We start from the raw sequence: 6,702 nt of genomic DNA, 5'->3' as shown, positions 1-6,702 counted from the left end.
TGTATTGCATTTACTTTTTCTGACCAGCTCTAGTAGCGCTGTTAGATATGGAAATAATTCCATTGTTATCGATGAGGCTTGGCATCATGGGACCGGCAGGCAGCAGCTGGGCAAATTCCAGCAGAAATTCCCTGCTTTTTCACACGTGGCATCAGCTGGCTGCCTCTCTCCTGGAGCTGGAGCCCTTCTTCCCAGGGCAGGCTTGCACACAGGCGGTTGTGGAGGTCATGCTTTTATGGCCAGTCCTGGCTGTCACAAGGCCTGATTTGTTTGCATGTGTGATGGGGATCTTGCAGCCCAAGCTGGGTGCCTGCACAGTAAAAGCCCCATTCTGCAGGGGGAAACAGGAAAGTCCTGCTGTAGGAGAACTCCATTAGGATAAGAAAGGTGCAGTGCATTAGAGTGGTGAAATTAAATCAGGTGTCCATGTCACTAGGGGAGACAAAGGAGATGAGAATGATGGTATAAGGTTTTCTGAAGTGTTTCTTTGGGGTGGGGGGGAAAGACACAGGTTTTAATGAAGCTGGTGTGCTTTGAGCCTTTTGGCAAGGCAACGTAGGAGAGCACTTGAGTATGGAACTTTTAGGTGTCAGGTCTTAAATATGCCACCTCAAGGGCTTCTTCTATTCTAAACCATAATGCATTTTGCTATTGAATTTGTAGATGTTTAAGTTTTGGTTGTTTAGTCTGTCGGTGAACAAATCCCACCACTTGATTAATATAAAAAAGGAATACTTTGTTCCTTCAGTCTCAAGCTTCTCTGTTACTGAATGAGCCTTCCTGCTCTGTTTAGGTAAGGCTGAAAGAGCTCAGTGCTGCAGCATTTAACATGGACCAAGGGCTCCTTCCTGGGGCTGGAGCTGGCCAGAGCCGTGTTACTCTGTAGCGTTAGACCTGGGTCCTGGAATGAATATTCTGGGGTGAATAGTTCCCAGCGGAAAGCTGGATGCTGTAGTTCCAAAGCTGTTATTGATGACCTGGTGGAAGTCAAAGCTGCCATACATAAACTGCTAGAGACTGCTGTTACTTCAAATCCCAGAGCAGAATGACTGGCTGCACCTTTCTCCTGGTGAAAGACCAGGACACTCTTTCTGTCAGGGCAGGGAGACCCTAACTGCTCATCATGTGCAGCAAAGAGAGTTAAAGGCAGCAGGGTTTTTCAAAGGAAATGTGTCATGGCTGGTCAGTGCAGTTGCAGGATTATGTGAGCTTTTATGTCTCAATAAGCACTGCAGTGTGGTGATATTAACAGCTGCATGTTCTTTCTCGTTCTGTTCCCTCTAGTGCCCAGAGAGGAGTTGTTATCAGGTGTCCAATTTGCATGGATACTTACTCAGAGGTGAGGATCCACACAGTGTCATCCTTTCTGCTTTGTGGGAGGGGGAAGGGGACAGAAGGGGAGCTGCTCAAGTCGGTGGGCTGATGTGGGATGCTGCGGGCAGCTGCTGGAAGCAGAGCCCTTGCTGTGAAGCTCCACAAGTCCCTTCTTGGTGGTGAACGTACAGGGAGAAGCCTTGGCCAAGATGGCACTGGCAATCTGTGGGTCCCTGGTTATTCTGACTGCAGGTGCTCTAAAGTCTCATTTGCCTGGTGCCAATGGAGCAGCAAACTCAAATTCTTTCCTCCCAATACATGTTGTGGTTTTCTTTCTTCCAGATTGTGCAAAGTGAACGACAGCTTGTGTCAACTCTTTGTGGCCATGTTTTCTGTAGTCGGTGCCTCCCTATTGCCCTGGAGAATGCTGACATGTGCCCAACCTGCAGGGTGGACCTCAGTCCAGGACTGTATCATCCCATTTATCTATGAGTACTTCTGCTGCTCAGAACAGACTCAGATGGATCCTGGAGAAGAGGCGATGTCGAGACTTGTTTCTTCATGTATATAGTTATTCCTGTATATAGTTTCATTTAATTCAATGAGAAATGATTGATTTAAATATAGTCTGTCTCCTCCTCTATGCTGGACTCTGCTGACACAGAGATGTTGTTTAACAGGTGGAAATAAGGCTCTTGGTTTGAGCAGTCAGAAGCTCGTTCTTTTCATCCCACTGTAGTCATTGGTTTGGGGGAAATGTGCTAAAGACATAAGCTTTGTAGTCCTTGTGGCCAGTGTGTGTTGTATGGGGAGAAAGAAACAGGCCCTGCTGGGGTGTGAGGCCTTGTATTTCTAAGGACAGACTCTGGTGGATGTTTTGGTGAAAATGTCATGATTTCGGTGTTCTGAAGATTGAAAGAACAGCAGGTTGTGCACGCATGCAAAGAAAACAGTTTTCTTTGAGAATAGGTATCCAGACAGCTTTTCTATGGTCCAAGCTGCTCCATTATGTTGTGGTTAGCATCCCATTGATAACTGCCAGCTGATGACAGGAGCACTGCCAGCTTCTCTGAAGCTCTTTGCCCTTCTAAAAAGCCTGTAAGCTTCAGGGCAATCACAAGAACATGGATGTGTAGACTGCTGTGTTCCACACTTAGCCTGCAAAACAGAAGACAGAAGTAAGTAGTGAGGTAAAGAAATAAAGCAACCACCATCAGCGTCACCATCACTATCATCATCATCTTCATCCATTACCATTTACCTTTCCCACTGCAAAAGCAAATTGTCTCCAGGGGGGACAAGGAGCCAGTAGCAGCTCCTAGACCCAGGGTGCTGATGTGGGCTGGCAGCAAGTGGCCCCATTCATCACAGGGAGTTACATGGGACATGGCCAGCAAGTGCCAATGGCATGTACCTGTCCATATATTTGGGAGAAAGCATCATGCTGAAGGCACAGCTCTTTAACTATCTGCAGGGCTAAGTGAGACCTACACTTCCCAAGCTCTGGTTTCAGGGCTGGTGAACATCTCCATCTACCAGCTGGCCATGGTACTTCACAGCTCAGGGGCTGCTGCTGCTGCTGCAATATCCTTCCCTGCATGGCAGCCCTGCACAAGGGCTCCTCTTGCATTTCCCCTTGAAAAATTCTTCAGTTTATAAGCAGACTTTTCACTTCCAGGGGACGGAAACCCCAAGGAAAAATAAACCACCACAGGCTTTGCTACCTACCCACCACCACTGCAAGTGGGGCACCCAGGGTTCATCTAAGGGCATTTGCAATCAGAACACCAAATTTCTTGCTGCTTGAGGAGGAAGAAAAGAAAAAGATGGTTACTTTGTTACACTGACATTTCTAGTCTCTCTGGATTAAAAGAGAGACATGTGCTGCAAGTTGTCCAATACAAAAAGCTCTGCTTCCTTTTGTAAATGAACTTTTTAACAGGTATTTTTAGGATAGAATTCTTTAGTTCTCTATTGCAAGTTTATAGATTTCATAGGTTGTGTGCTGAGCATTTACTTCTTCCAACAGATCCAAACCACTGCTTTGATTTTGTTTGCTTGTTTTACACCTGCCCCAGAAGTTTTCAGTATTTCTCTAGCAATTTGCTATGGTGTGCTGGAGATTGCAAGTCAGCTTAGCTAAAACCAATTTTGATTAATGTGGGAGATGAAAGCAAATGGCATGGGAGTGGTGGTTGGGGCATTGATGCTCTGAGGTGGCAAGAGGCAGTTTGGGGGCTGATGTAACAAGTTTGATTGCCAAATATTTCTGGTAAGGCACCTGCTGTCATGTAGCTTCAGGTAAGCCACAAAAACATGGAGGGGTGAACAATTAAAAAGTTAAATTACATTTAAATTAAAAAAAACAAAAATAAAACAGGGTGGGTTAACATTATCCCACTATTAGCCTGGATGACTGGCCCTTGCAGCTTCCCTTGGTTTCTATTTCACTTGCAGGACTTCAGGCTTGAAAGGTGTTTCCCTGGACATGAAACCTGCACAGCAAAACAGGAGTCACCTTTGGATGGCAGCTGTCCCTGTCCCCACCACAGGCACCTGTCATGCCTTGGCAACGTGATGAACTTTCAGTCTTGTTTTTTCCCTTGGTAACGTGAGAATAAGGTCACTCATTTTCTCTTACAAAACACAGACTCTAAATACTCATGTGCTCTATTGGAAAGAGTTCTCTGAAAGCCATGAGATTATTTGATCCATAGTAGGGTTTCTTCTTCCCTGAACACAACCTTGAATACTTAAAATTCTTCAGTAGTTGTGGTCATTAACTTTTCCTTATTTCGCTCTACCAGGCATGTTGTTTAAACTCTACACTAATTCCTGCTGCTTCCAACACACAGGGGCAAAATAACTAATTTAATATGTCAGACACAGCTATGGAAAATAGAAACCATATGTACCTAATGACTGAGGCTCAGCTGAAGTTAGTGCATTGTCTTTGTGCTGCAGCTGAATCCTAATGATTCTGTTCCTAAAACTGGTACAGTAAACCAGCACATTAGGTGTCCTCATTTAATGAGGAGGGAAATAAAAAAAGTCTGGAATATTTTAAACCAAGCATTTCTGGATCTAGAAGTCACCTCCACTCTGCAATCAATGGCAAGGCTCAGAAAGCTGCAGTTTTTTCAGACAAGTTTTTTCCAAGTGCAAGAAAGCAAGGCTCTTTATCTCCCCATCAGACCCACGCATCTGCCTTGCAGTCCCTCAGAGACAGCTACAATCTTATCAGATCACCTGGTGCACTCCAGGAAAATAGAGGGCGACACACTTTAATTTCATTCCCCAAGACGATGCACAGGTACATAAATTCACACCCGCTTGCCCCAGGGATTCAGGACCCCACTGACTTTTTCAGTGTCAGGATTCCTCCTCCTTATACTTTAATTTATGACCTGTATGGAGGTAGAAAACTGTGTGTGTGCACAAAGCACCATCACAGCTGACCCAGCCCTGCTGTGTTGAAGAGGGCAGTATTTAACAAAGCCACGTGGAGGAAGGCTGGGATGTGTTTTCCAGACTACAGATGGCACAGGGATGACTTCTGTGGAAGTTCCTCCAAGGAGTATGTGGGGCACACCTCACCAAGGGGACAATCCCCAAACAGCTCATTCATTATTGATCTGTAGGCACAGGAGAATTGGTTTTTTTTGGAGCTTTGAAAGCCCAGAAAGCAGAGATGCAGCATATTGGCATTCTTCATTTATCAAAAGCCACCCCTTACCTTTGCTCTCAAGACATTGCATGAAGCAGCAGGCTGGCCCCTCCCCACCTGCCCAACTCCTGTTTATGCTTCTCATTCCACATTCTTCCATCACCTTCACTGTGTTGCGGTCCTGTGCATGCTACTGCTTCAGGCCAGCAAAGTTTCAAAGAACCGCTAAAATGCTGTCTAAAAGAAGTCTAAAAATTATGAGCTGTGAGGAACTGTTTGAAGGGGCAAGCATCACTCTGGATTGCATCATGTACAGGTTTTTGAAGCTGGGCACTGGGAACAGGGAGTTGGGTACCCACCTTGAACACCAATCTTAAAATGGAGTTTTGAACCGTATGTTTTTAGGTAAAGAGCTTGATGCTGGCCGTGTGGAGGGGGCTCTTCTCAGTGTGCAGACACCTTCATGGCTGTGTGAGGGCAGCAGGCACAGCCTGGAGAGGGGTGGATGTTTTGTCCTTTGTAACACTGTGGTTTTTTAGAAGAGGCCTGCCTGAGGGAGCAGATGAAAGCAGCACCTCTCCAAAGGGAAGGAACGCGGCAACAGGACAGTAACAATTTTCCCCCTCACTGAGACCCATCATCATCCCGTGCCAAGCACTAGGAACTGAAATGTACTGAACTACTGCACAGACCCCCAGCAAACCCCTCCTCCCACTGCTCAGCCTTCCTGCTCCTAAGCTGGCAGCCAAGCTTGGGCAACTGAAGGGGACCCAAATATGTCCAGGTTTTTGGAGGATGGAAGATGCCCCAAAGCCTCCATCCTCTGCCAAGAGAAGCATTTAGGAGGGTGCAAAGCAGACCCAACAATAAGAAACCTACCTGGGAGAGAGGGAGGGTGAGATGGGAGGCAAAATCTTCCCAGTTAATACACAGTAGTGGCACCTGAAAGAAATTATTGGGGTGATGGGGAACACAAGTGCCTCAGGGCCAGCTTCCCTGTGGAGTGGGCCCCTGGTGTCTCTCCCAGCCCCTTGGCCATGCACAGTCTGGCACAGGTGTGTGACAGCTTGCCATGGCTCCTAAAAGCACCTGGCTTAAGCAGCATGAAAGTGCAATCTGGTTCATATCCTGGCCCCTTTTATCTCCATCTTCCAGAGGTTTAGGCCAGGCCCTTCATGCCGAGCACTGAGCAGAACTAAAACTATAGTGCAGTAGGATTAAGTCTTTTCTATCCCTCTCTGCAACGAATGCCCACAGGTTTGGGGATGTGAGGAAGCGACCTAGGGAGAGTGTGGTAAGCAAGCCCAGCAAGCCTGGGGCTGATAAGGGGTTTGTACCCAGTAGGTGCTTTTCCTCCCATCCTGCCTCCTGCTCCCCATTCCATAAGCAGGGGCTCTGACTGAGGGGGGGGGGGGGGCATTTAGACATTTCTGTAACTCACCTTCGGGATTTCACCTGCAACTCCAATCATCCCCGATCGTCAGCAGAGCAGCTGCTGCTCTCTGCTCTTTCCATCAGGTGCGTGCTCCACTGAGGTCAGCTGCTAAATCCCAAGGGAAAAGTCTCCCTCCGATTACTTTTTTTCTAGTAGCAGCTCTTTGTTGAGCTTCCTAGTACCGAGTCTTCTTTGGAAATGCGCACGTGGGATTTGTGAAAATAGGACTGAAAGATTCCGAGTGTGACCAGCTTGGCTGGCATGGGACAGCTGCAGCCTGACCTGC

The sequence above is a fragment of the Aphelocoma coerulescens genome, unplaced genomic scaffold (genome assembly GCF_041296385.1).
Source record: "Aphelocoma coerulescens isolate FSJ_1873_10779 unplaced genomic scaffold, UR_Acoe_1.0 HiC_scaffold_171, whole genome shotgun sequence".
NCBI classification, from domain to species: Eukaryota; Metazoa; Chordata; class Aves; order Passeriformes; family Corvidae; genus Aphelocoma; species Aphelocoma coerulescens.
This window is presented reverse-complemented; position numbering follows the sequence as displayed.